This window comes from Amblyomma americanum, chromosome 9 (genome assembly GCF_052857255.1).
Source record: "Amblyomma americanum isolate KBUSLIRL-KWMA chromosome 9, ASM5285725v1, whole genome shotgun sequence".
Lineage (NCBI taxonomy): Eukaryota > Metazoa > Arthropoda > Arachnida > Ixodida > Ixodidae > Amblyomma > Amblyomma americanum.
In genome coordinates, this window is record NC_135505.1 from 23,002,569 (window position 1) to 23,016,030 (window position 13,462).

Below are 13,462 nucleotides of genomic sequence, written 5' to 3' on the forward strand. Positions count from 1 at the left end.
TTTTAGGCGTTATTCTGCCGTCTTTTAGCGGGATAACGGATTTCCCCGTGATATGCGGTATGCGAGGCTTAACGTCCCGAAGCGACACGTGGGCTATGAAGGACACCGTAGTGGAGGGCTCAGGATTAAATTCGATCACCTGGGGGTCTTTGGCGTGTTATAACGTCATACAGCACATCGCACGGGCGTGTTTGTATTTTCCCTCTGTCGAAAAGCTGGCCCCGCGGCCGGATTCGACCTCGAGACCTTTGGATCAGCTGCCGAACACCGAAGCCAGTAAAACACCACCACCCGAATGCTGTGAAAGTGCAGGTGCACACTCTTTCGCTCCTCCAGCGCACATGTACGAGCGGGCCAAGATTCCATTATGGGCCATGAAGTCGCCGCATCTGATATATAACGAAGAAATTCCTATTGCCTCGGCTCGTTGTAAGCGGAGACTGCCTCCGCATTTTTCTGTATGAAGCGGTAAGTATACAGCAATAGAAATAAGCTCTTGGCTGGAAACTCTAATACTAGAGCAGCTGTTTTCACTTTCGTTGTGTGGTGACACGTCGTGCACAGAAGAAGAGAGGTCACTTTCTAAGACTGCATCATAAGCCGGCTGATGCCGCTTGGTCACCACGACTCATGAGTGTGATAACAAGTGAATCCAAATTGGTCGCCGACATGATTATGTGAAGGAAGTGTTCCACACCCGAATAAGATCCTGGAAGTCTGGTAACTTCAAGCGCAAGCCGCGAGTGTTGCGAACCGATTCCGGCGACGAAGATTCCCCTGACTGCGACGATGCAATTCCTCGAGATGCTATAATTGCTGCTGAAAGGAAACTCACCCATGTGCATTGTAATGTCTTACGCTAATGACTCTAGAGTGTTAAAACGGCTTCTTATAGGAAGCAGCTTGCCGAGGTGCTGGTACAGAGAATAGCCTTGATGATGGCGAATAGCATGGCTATAAGTACGCTTGTCATTTCCTTTTCGGTGATGTTTTTGTTTAGGCCGATGTAGCTCCTCCTGTATTCGTCTCTGAAGATAGGTGTTGGCAACGCCCGGTCATTGAAGCCTGTACGGGCCGCAATGAAAGTGTTGAGCGCGGCGAGAAACCCGAGGACTTTACAAAACGAAACAGTTACAAGGCAGCCACCCGTTGACTTGTGGTCTCAATGAAATTCAGTTCCGGCTTCTGCTCTTACTACGACGTGCTAGCTCGTTAGACGCAATCGCAACCGGATTCTCGACTTCCCGGCGGTGTGTTAGCAACGCGTTTGCTAGAATCCATTGCGAAAAATGCTGCAGCAACCGGCGCCGTTTTCCTTCCTGTGCTACGTGCTGCAAGCGCGCCGCTCTATTATCTTTTCGCGGCAGACACAGACCACAGCCCGGCTGCGTGACTGTCTGTGTTTTTCCTCCCACGGCGCAATTTTGCTCTACAGCATCAATGAACCAACTAGCCTGCCAGAATGTCCTACTCCAGTATTATCTGTGGCAACCGAAACAGGTGTCGCTTTTGTTCGCTCGTGTCCGCGGCCACTGCGGCACGCTGGCGGTGCATTGACCCTTCTCGTATAGGCGGTCTGCCTAATAAAACACGTTGCAGGGATTGTTGGTGATGCAGCGCCCATCCTGTCATGTCTTTCTGTGCATTCGGCAGAGTATGGAGCGCTGTTTAATTTTAAGAAAAGAAAAAAGGTGGTCTACTCAGTCCCACTGCCTTGCTTCCTGCAGCTTGCGTGCGTACTGTATTATAGAGCTCATTTGCATTCATTGCAGCATAGAAAAGCTTCCTGTTTCAATGTGCAGGTTGCTACACTGCAGGCCGTTTTGCAGCTTTGGGGTGACTTGTGGAATATATTCCTGACGCCCTTAACCGCATCAAAAAGGGCGCTCACCAACAATAAAATGCCCATAAAACAGACCATAGAATGTTGGAAAGGATCAGCCCTAATATAAAAGACTGCAGTCAGCGCACAAGGATGCAAAACTGGGCTAGCTGGAACTGTTTCAAGTTGGAAAAATAGCGCAAAAAAGAAAGACTACTAGAGAAAAAGACATTTGCTCGGGTGCCTATCATTCTCATTCCTCATTTCTTTTGCCAAATTATGCAATACAGAGGAAGTTTTCCTCGCCATTACACGAAGCCGTTAACATTAATCAGTATATGGCCCTTAAAACCACAACAACGACATGTTACGTAATCTATCGCACGAAGGTTCGGAGGAAAGCGGACGTGGAATCGCCCTCGTGAACACGCACAGAGGTGTGACGACAGTAAAAGGACTGTGCATTCGTGGCTGTAGCCCACGAGAACGCTTCGTGTACATACGCTTACACGCGCTATCAGCATACGAAGGCCGCGCAAGCCACTGCGTTCAGCTTCCCTTCAAGTGTATATAAAGAAACTTCTTAACGGCGCAAACAATAAATATCACGGCGCGAATGAAGCTGCAAACAGCAGTCATTAATGCGATATGATTCAGGCTGCCGTCTTCCAAAAAAGACTTGCTTCTCTGTCGCGAAATCTGCAGATTGGTCGAGAGAGTCGTCACGTAATCAATACCTCCAGATTTTTAAATCTGAGGATTAGATTCTTATAGTACCTTCCTTTGGATTATCACATGTAAATATATTACCTGAAAACACTAATTAATTCACCTTAATTCAGTCAATAATTAACACCAATTCGATCCACAAATCCGCATTATTGCACTTTACCTCTTTCTTTAGCGCACAATAGGGCATGGGCCATATGTGATCCACGTTATGAACCGGCCGCCAAAAACTCCAAATGACCTTCTAGGACAAACAGCGACATCTAGTTTGCTTCTATAGCATCATTTTTTTGGTTTCAGTTTTATCTTCGAATTTTTTAACGCAAGGAGGCGACGTGAAAAATGAACTTGACCGTAAGTAGTCCGACGGTCGGCGATCATGGCGTCTGTTGCGCCGCGCGCTCATGGAAGGCGAAAAGCTACACTGAGAAGTGCATTTTCTTTAGAGCAGCAGTGGTGAGGCAGACATCCACGTGGAATGGTCGTACTACAGTTTCGATTGCGAGACTTCGTCTCAGAGGGCCGAGACATCAGTCTGCTCGCGCGTGTTTCGTTTCGTCGTGTACGTTGTATTTTATGCAGTGCGCTTAATTTGTTAATGATGAGAGTGGTTTTATTTGGTGCTTTAGGGTCTTTGCAACTTGCTGCCAAACTACTTTACCAAATACGCAAGCAGATTTTTGATTGTGATGTGAAGAAAGGCCGCGCCCACTTTTCGCACATAGAACCCATCAACCCCGCACCGAAAACAAATAGGGAAAGGTAGGAAGTGCAAGGGGGCAGGACACCGTTCGGCGAGCCGTGCATTCCCCCGTTCTTCTGCTACAGCTTATTTGGGCTATCTGGCCTTTGCGCTCCATTACCTTGGTCCACGGATCGTCCACTGGTTATGAAAATCACGGTGCAAGCCCTTATCTTGATGACCCACCGATTATTCAAGATGTATTCGTAAACGACCACGATGAACCAATCGACTTTCCTCCTAGATTAGACAAGATCGTCCTTCGTGCCTGGCAACTCGGAACATCAGCTTATGCATTCAAACGCCCACCGCAGCCATCGCCTTTTGGGCACGACACCGTTCTGCGAGCCGTGCACTCACCCGTTCTTCTGCAACAGGCTTGTTATTTAAATAATTATTCATGTATTAAGACCTCAAAGCCTTTTTATTTATGGTGTCGTGCCCACCAGACATTAAAGCAGCTGTTTTTCAGTGTATTAGGCAATGCGTGACATTAGTATTGAATGTTGCTCTGTCGTTTACTGCTGATTTTGTCGGGTGATGTGGAACCCAACCCTGGACCGATTGTATCCGAGGCAGAATCCCAGACTGAATCGTGAGACATGTCAGCCTTACGGCAAATCGTAATCAGTCTTGAATCTGGCCAAGGGAAGATTTCGGCTGACCTCAAAGACTCGCGCAACAGGCAGCTCATCACGGAAGAACAAATGAAAACTCTGTCGGAATGCGTCATTTCCTCAGAAAGATCACCGAAGTGAACTGCTGCTAGCAGTCTCCCTAGCATCAATATTTTGCATCCCTTGCCTGCAGAAATAGCCTCAATTAGAGCCAGGGCTGATGATGCCGAAAGCAGACTCCGACGGAACAGCATACTTTTCTTTGGCTTTCCTGATGAGCAGTCTGAAACGTGGAAGCAGCCCGAAGATGCGATTATCTCCTTATCCTTTGTTAAGCTATCATATCTATCGACCCTGTCAACTTCGACCGAATTTATAGACTAGGTACTTTCCAGCCAAGCAAAAACCGGCCAATTATCGCATGTTTTACGAGGTTTAAAAAAATAGAAGCAATACTATCGGTGTCTAGTATAGTGAAATCACACCAGTTTCTATACGCGAGGATATTTCGCGCTCTGTTCGAAGAGCTCACAAAAAATTATATGAATTCGGTCGGCAACAAGATTCTGTATTTAAATTACGGCACAAGCTGCCTATTCATGGCTGCACATACTTTTATGACGCTTAGTCTGATGCAGTCAACATGTCAAACAAGTACGTACTTTCGTCCGGATTCCGGATTCCGGATTTGATGTATTGGTTGTCAACTGCCGCAGCGTTAAAAAATTAGCGGTGGCTGAGCTCCGCTATGCCTAGTATACGTAGCGAAAGGAGCCATTAACTGATGGAGCCTAAAAGATGTCCGCCTGTGTGTTGTCGGTCAGTCGTGCCGAACAGCCCGGTCAACGACTTCGGGGTCCGACAGTTGCTGTCGCATCGAGCAAGGCTTCTCTTCTTCCGTGACTTGCAACCCTGGGCCGAGCGCATCACCTCCCATATTCATTCGACCCCACGCGCATGCGCAGTAAGGCACATAGCTAGTCGTGGCGTCAACACGCAGCGGGGAAGGGGGCGAGACTGCGGTGTCAACGGTGGCCGCGGAGGCGGCGCAGCTGTGACGTCACGCCTGGCGCACCTGTGGCGAAACTCGCGCTTGCGCAGTAGGAGCAGATCGCCAACAAGACTGGCGAAATCGCTCCGGCTAGCGTAGTGTAGCTTTCGCTACAAAATAAAACTGAATAAATAGCAGCGCTGTAATCCACCTTAAACTTTGATATCATAATCGGGATTGAGTTTAGGCTGAACGACACTATTTCCAGCTCAGAAGTGTTTCCCGCTGATTATGAAGCCTGTAGTAAGGAGAGAAATTCACATGGCGGAGGCGTTTTACAACTCGTAAAAATGCTCATTTCAAGTTTCATGCTCGACTTCAGTGGCTGTGATTGTGAAACTGCATGGTGTAAAGTTGTGCTTCAAGATAGGGAACACCTTACGATAGGAACATTTTACCGTATGCCTAGCGCTACAGCCAGTGACCCATTTACTTACCTTTTTAATTTTTTCGATAAAGTTACAACTGAATATTTCTTGCTAGAGGGGGACTTAAATATGCCCGATGTTCGCTGGGTTAACCAACTGCCAGTATTTTCATCACTGCATATGGTTTATTCCAGATCGTAGATGCTCCCACTCAACGGTTTCGTGGCGCTTCTGCTACCCCCGATATTGGCTCCTCAAACTCAAGTTTCTTGTTGAATTCTGTTTCCATATTTCCGGGTATAAGCGACCATGACACTGCGGTTGCCGGAGCTCAGTGCCTACGACCGCAGACTACTATTAAAAAAACCATGAAAATTTCATTTTTTTGAATGCGGAATCCATACTCAAATCACACAGGAATTGGTTTACTTTATGGCAGTATAACGTCCCAAAGCGACTCAGGCTATGAGAGACGCCGTAGTGAAGGGCTCCGGGAATTTCGACCACCTGGGGTTCTTGAACGTGCACTGACATCGCACAGTACATGAGCCTCTAGAATTTCGTCTCCCTCGAAATTCGACCGCCGCGGCCGGGATCGAACCCGCGTCTTTCGGGCCAGAAGTCGAGTGCCATTACCACTCAGCCACCGCAGCGGCCACACACAGGAATTAGTTCTGCTGCAAAGGAAAATCATTTGTCGCTTGCAGCACTACGTCAACGCCGCTGATTTATGGTGGCTATTAAAAAAGAAGCTCCTGCTCCTTGTTGAACAACACATCCCTTGCAATATTCTTACTCCAGAATTAAGAAATAATAGGCCACTGTTAACGGACAATATCAAATCTCTAATTAAAAAAGAAAGATAAGTTATTGGCAAGTTGATTCATTGAAGCGTAAAGATGCGATGCGCGAAAGGAACGTTGACATGTAAGAAGACGGGGCAAGCACTTGTCCCGTCTTCTTTTATGCGAATTTTCCGTTCGCGCAACCCATATTTACGCTTTATTAACAAAAGGGACCGTAAATTTAAACAATACATGCGATGTGCAGATCAGCAGCTATATAAATGTTTTTCTGGATTTGTGTAATGATATTGCAGGCAAAATCAAAGCGTATAAAAAATTTACTTTCACAAACTTGGCTCTAAGGTAAAACACAATCCTAAAGAGCTTTGGAAGTGGGCTAAGTCAACCCGCAAGGACGGTGTCAGCATTTCGACAAAAACTCAGACCAATAACACTATAAGTAATGATATCAATACGGCAAACTGCTTTAATGAGTCGGTTTTTTCAAGGACCATACCTAGCTGTCTGCCGGTTCACTCAACTGTATTTCTGAGCCTATGTCTGATATCACCACTGAGAGCTTTGGAATATTCAAATTCCTTGAAAAAATAGAGTTGAATTCAGCTTTCGGTCCTGACAGTTTTCCGAACTTTATTCTCAAGCCTTGTGCTAGAATTATTTCGAACATAAAGCCGTAATATTTATTAAGCCCTTTAGTAATTCTGATTTACCGGAAGACTGGGAAATGGGTCACGTTGTGGCGGTTCATAAGGGTGGGCTTAGGAATCAGGTGAAGAACTGTAGGCCAATATCTCTAACCAGTGTTTGTTGCAAGACCTTAGAACATAATATCTACTCAAACTTTATAAACCACCTCCATAAGTCGCACGGTACTAAATAAAGATCACTATCTTTTCCCGTCCGCATACATTTCGCAGCGTCGAGATCACCCCAATAAGATTAAAGAAGTATCAGTGCCTACCTTGGTTTTTGCAGTCATTTTTTCCACACACAATAAGGTCATGGAACCTACTCTCTCCCCCCCCCCCTTCCCACCCCCGAGATGGCTCTGGTTGTATCCGAATTTACCGCAGCGTTAAATGCAGCACTTGCTTAGTATTGATATCGTTGGTCTGGTACCTCAACCTTCTCTCGAAAGATTCATTCCACTTGTCATGTCTTAAACTTTGTATAATTGTTGTATGTGCCTCGATATGACCATGCATTTTCTTTTCAGTTCAAGTGTGCAGTTACATCGCAATTTTGAGCGCATGCTCTTTCTATACGTCCTTACCAAATTGTTTGTATTATTCACTGCTGTTGCTTGAATTATTTTATGTATTCCTGTACCCTAGCGTTCCAGCTACGAAGAGCATATTGCATCACCCTACTCTCTGCTTGCGAATGTAGGTACTTCAATAAATAAATAAATAAATAAATAAATAAATAAATAAATAAATAAATAAACAAATAAATAAATAAAAAATAAATAAATAAATAAATAAATAAATAAATAAATCTTTGCCATAAAAAAGCAAGAACAGAACTCAGAGCAATTGCAACGCGCAGCACGTCCCACATCTACCTCTTTCGCTTCATCTCCTCACGCGACTGCTTTCGCTAGTGGCACAGCAGTCACATCGGCTAGCCTGAGAGACCACAGAAAGCACATTGTTTTATCTGCGTAGCTCAAAATCTCAAGAATGGTAGCTAAGGACAGGTGAACGTTTTGTATATGTCAATATTTTTGTAATCAATTTCTGGCTCAGTACAGCGGCTTATTTTGGTTTTGCTTGTATTCTTTCTTTTCTATTGGCAGCATATTTAACTAATCATTTTCAAAAACTTTTTAAAGACACAACTCTGACATTTTTTTCATCCAGAAGTATAATAACTAAGCTGCATTTTGAAGTATTACAATGCGCAGTGCATTTAGCACTTCTTGATGAAATACGATTTTAAAACACCAAATCTTCGCCATATTTGCGCGGTGCGGAAAGAGTTTATCCGTTTTCTAGGGTTGGCTATTCCCAAATCTTTGGGGGTCTTGGAATTTTGGCAGTTGTCCAACTTCCAAGTGCTATCCCATTTTCTTCTTAAGAATGTTGTAAGAAGGTCCACGAGCTTTTAGAAAGACAGATGCAGTTACTTTTTGCAGTTTTATGAACCGCTTCAGAGAGCTGCTGAAGACCGTTCGTACCCCAACATTCTCCAGGGGAGTACTGGCTGCAGATAAACCTGTTTCAGACTTCAAATATAATATTGGGCGCAGAATAGTTGTCGCCCTGCTGACGACATAATTTTTACTAAACTGGCTGCTTTTTTGTAAAGGCGTATAGGTGTAAAACTATTATGCAGAAAACTCAAGTAATGTTCAGCATTCACGAAAGGGAACAGCGGGCACTCACATCAAGAATGGTAGTTTACAAATATCCCCCAAGAGAAAAGTGTACAACAGCCGTATCTTACCGGTACTCCCCTACGGGGCAGAAACGGGGATGCTAGCGAAAAGGGTTCAGATTAAGTTTAGGAAAACGCAGCGAGCCATGGAAAGAAAAATGATAGTGTGGGTCACGGGGAAAACACGCGTAATGACATCCTAGTCATAATCAAGGAGTGATCTGCACTCATTCTAGTGTTCCGATTAGCGAGATAATACGACTTCAGTCTTTGTGTCAAGTGAAGTAATTGTTCGCAATCGTTCTCATGAGTGTTGCAGTCTTTTGCTTGTCCTACGCGAGAGGTCAATGACGCAAACAAAAATTTAATAGTGACTAGCGCTGTTTCTCTACACCTAACACCTCTCCCTTCCCCCCCCCCCTCCCCCCGTGCCCCGCCCATAAAAATTGAAGTTGTGCACATCCCCCCCCCCCATAATAATTTCAGCTCCTGGAAAAACCCCTGCACTTACATGTTGACTGCAACTACAATGACGCTTTTTCCGGAAACCCCCGCCTTGAGAGTATAGCGAACAATGCTAGCACGTAGGCCAGTTTGTTGATCACCTTCATAAACGTAAACGCTACTTAACCTATTCCATAACTAAGCGCATTTGACGGAACAGAGACGATGCAAAACAGAGCGCTGCCGTGCGCGTTCTGTGTTCTGTCAAATGGGCTGTATAGTTACGGAAGTCGAAAACGAACTCGCCCAAAACATTGTATTTACGTATGCGCTGTTTTCTAATTTGGAAGAACCTTTTGCTGGGCAAGCTAATGCATGCATATATTGTTAAAAAAAAGTTGCGCTCACATTTAAGAAGAACAGGAAAAAAACGGTGAAGACGGAAAGAGCGCTAACTATAAACTAGTTTTAATTCGGAACCGAGAAGGAGCGAACTTGCCGGCTCTTTGCATTACGTGCAAGGGTTGTGAGCCATGGCTCAAGAACGTTAAGGCTCAAGCAGGAGCCAAGAAAAAGTGGCCCGTGAGCTTCTACAATCGTACGCACGAAAGTAAAGTGCCAGGACTGCATTAGTGACACTTCTGTTAGTCTGTATACTGGGGAAAAAAAAACTTTTTGCGCAGATTCTACTGATTTGTGCGCACGCTTGATTTGATATTTCTCTCATTTTTTATGCACGTGTGTACACAACCAATATAAGCAGTACTGAACCGAATAAAACCAGTTGATAGTTTGCGCTCTTTCTGCCTTTCCGTCCGCTTTTGGCGCGGCAAGTGGTGCTTCGCTTTCCTGTACTGCTTGACAACGTGCCACCTGGATGGATGGGTGGATGGAAGGTAGGAGCGTCCCCTTTGAAACGGGATGACGGCAGTTGCCACCATGCTCAACTTTTTTCCCGTTTATTTTCGTTACCTCTGTTGTAAGTTATTAAAATTCATTTTCTTTAAATACGTCTTCCTACACTTTTAACCCACCTCTCTGCTTTTGAGCCACCAATCTTCCTATCGCTGTTTTATAATTTCCACTGGAGATTTATTTACATGACTATCGTTATCTCTAAACCCTACGGCCTCAGGAAGAGTGCCTGTGCCTGCATCGACATCAGGATAGATACTATCACATTTTAGCCTGAGATGTTGTATTGTTTCCACAGATTTACCACACACAGCACATGTGTCATCATCTTCATGAAATTTCTTTTTGTAGCCGCGCGTTCTAAGACATTCTGTCCTAGCTTCAAAGAGTATATAGGGCATTGCCTCTTGATTTATCATAAAACGCTTCCTTCCTGATGTGCCTTTTCCAGTATCGGTACAGTTCTACAATACGCTTCTTTTTTATTGAATCTATCCAATTTTTGCCTTCGACGTTTTAAACCTGTGGTTTAATGCTCTTTCTTCGTCCTCGTCTCTGGCAAATTTACTGGTCTGCTCACTAGTTCTTTTCCGCCAGTGTGAGTCAACGTTCTTTCTCTATAAGTATTTAAATACCTTAGCTGCCCACCTGATATCGTCCAATTTCCTCAGGGGTTCTTCGCATAGTATTTTACTCTGAGCTTCCCGTGAACCTGTCCCACGCCGTAACACGCCACCTGCCGACGACACCGAATACGATGCGGAGCGTAGGAACGGTCCCCTTAGAGCTGTACAGTAAAAAAAGGAATTAAAACCATAGATGGATCATCATCATCGGCCTGATTACGCCCAATGCAGGGCAAAGGCCTCTCTCATGTACCTCCAATTAACCCTGTCCTTTGCCAGCTGCGCCCACCCTACGCCTGAAAACTTCTTAATCTCATCCGCCCACCTAACCTTCTGCCGCCCCCTGCCACGCTTGTCTTCGGTTGGAATCCACTCCGTTTCCGTTAAGGATCAGCGGTTATCTTGCCTTCGCATCACATGCCCTGCCCAAGCCCATTTCTTCCTTTTGATTTCGACTAGGATGTCATTAACACGCGTTTGTTCCCTCACCCATTCTGCCCGCTTCTGGACTCTTAACGTTACACCTATCATTTTTTCTTTCCATGGCTCAATGCGTTGTACTTAACTTAAAATGAACGACTAGTCTTGTGTACACTTCCACACATTTACACTAGACAGATAGCGAACAAAAATTAGATGCCGTAATTTTTGGCACAAATGATAGGTATGGCACTGACAGTGACCAAAAGAACACTTTTTTGAAACTGAAATGAGCGGAAAGTATTTTTTTTCTGAACATGTCACAAACCGCCGATCCCAGGGGCCGCCTGTAAAAGCTGCGATAATACAGAATGTGACGTTAATCCTACCCGTCGAAAGCTTTAGCCGGTGTGGACCGCATCAGTGTGGACGCGTTTGACATTTATTTGTTTCCTTGTACAGTCCATTTCTTTTGGCTGCCTAGAGTCCATGCTTCTGGATTTTCTGCCTGCTTCTCTTGATTGTATGCTCGGGTGACCCCTTGCGTGATTCAGTCACAATTTTAATCGAGAATCTCTGGTCGTCTTCAGCGATAGCATACCAAAAAAGTTTTCCACAATTTACCTGCTTAAGTGAAATGAGACTTAGCGGTGTTAGCATGTTTGCTTTGGCTAGCTTTGTTTTATCTTGGTTTCAATTTTCTTCAGCTTGAAAATTCGAGTTGCTCCGAAACGTTCTTGTAATAGTTCCTTCCTTCACCTTAATCTTGAGTTAAGCTGCCTGAGCTTCTTGTTGCAATTGCAGTCGCCGTTTCCTCTGTTCGGCGGTCTCTGAAGTCACTTGTACGAAGCCCTTCAGCTGCAAGTTTCTCCAGACTTCATCATTCGCCTCTCCTTTCTCGCCGTTCTCTGTGTTTCTCGTTCTTAATTCGTTTCCGCATCCCCTTTAGCAAGGTAATAGTGCCTTCAAAGCTCTGCTTACGCTTTCCGCCTCGCCATCTCCGCTGAATCGGTTGACTCACGTGCGCGCGCTCTCTTTTGCGTTGCTGCTCAGGTAGCCGTGCTTCGTTCGGCTTCGGCATCGATCGAAGGGCCGGCCTCATCCACGGTTTACCGCTCGTCCACTGCACGTTCCTCCGTCGAGTTCATATCTTCTTACTGCCATCTTCGTGTACACGCAACGGCATCTTTAGCTCTTCATCTGCTTCCTTCACCATCTTCCCATTGGCTGTAGCTGGCGCGACGCTCCTCCAAACTCAACCGAGTTACTCCGAGGGTTCACCCCCAAACAGGACTGCTTTTTCGCTAGCGAGGCATTAGTGCTAGCGCACTAAAAAGCCCCATTTCGCAGGATGGATGGATGCAAGAGTGAAGCGTCTACTTTGAAACGGGATGGCCGCAGTTGCTTCCATTTTAGACTTTTTTCTTTATATTTATTTAACGGTGTTATAAATCGGTCTCTAAATTCTACATTTTCTTTAAATACACATTTAAACCTACAGTTTTAACCTCATGTCACCTCTCTGCTTTTGAGCCACCCTGCTTTTGAGCCACCAATCTTCCAATTGCATTTTGCTGACTTCCACCGCACATTCACTTGACCCATGAATGTCTCCCCAGGGCCTGAGGGAATGTGACTGTGCCTGCATCGACATCCGGCCGGATACCATTACATTCGAGCATAAGATGTTAAATTGTTTCTACAGGTTTACTACACATCGCACATGTGTCATCTTTTTTATATTTCCTTTTGTGGCTGCGCGTTTTAAGACACCTTGATCTAGTTTCACAGTGTAGGGCACTGCCTCTTGAATCAGAGAAGCTACTGGTATCGCTATCTCGTGCCCGCCAGCGGAAGGAGCGCTTTCTCGCTCTGGGCATGAGTGAGTTTGCTATGCTTCCAGTCACCCGCAGAAACCGCCCTTATATCCGGCTTCCATGTATGATACCACACCTAAATCTTCATTTGAAATTTCTGAGTCACTACGCCCTCATGGAAGGTTCAGCATAAATTCTCGTCAGCTCGACGCTAGACGGACACTGCTCACGTGCACACTGCCAGCCAGCCCTGCATAAGGGGCTGCTCAGGCTAGGCTTGAGGGTAGGCTTGATTTAAATAAAAGTTGTTTCAATCAATCAATCTATAAATCAATCAAACAATCAATCAATCGTATCCAGTAGTGCCCTGTGTGCGGCCCGGCCGCAAACGAAACATAAAAGATACAGCCATCAGCTCAAAAATAATCGGAATAACTGTGAACTAGGTAATGGTGGCATACGAATGGAAATGGACTGCTTTCTGAAATGTTTTCAGGTTTTTGTTTAGTATCTATGAGGTATACTGAACGAAGGGGTACTCTGAGTTTTAAAAACGAAGTTAGAAGCTCACGTTCACCGGCGCTCGTTGCCAATTTCTTCGGGAGTGTGCAGACACTACAGAGCGCTTCTATCAAATTCAGCATGCTTGTCTGACGCTCACACTGTCCATTCCCGTATGGAAAAACAATGAGGCGGACGCGCAAGTACGCTAATGAAAATGCTCTC

At 45.2% G+C, this 13,462-nt stretch overlaps 1 protein-coding gene across 2 annotated transcripts in view; it reads right to left on the bottom strand.

Moving 5' to 3' along the window:
• LOC144104165 (putative cytochrome P450 49a1) overlaps nt 1-13,462 on the bottom strand; it is a 153,623-nt gene that overhangs the window by 80,997 nt on the left and 59,164 nt on the right. The gene's annotated exons all lie outside the window — the stretch shown is intronic.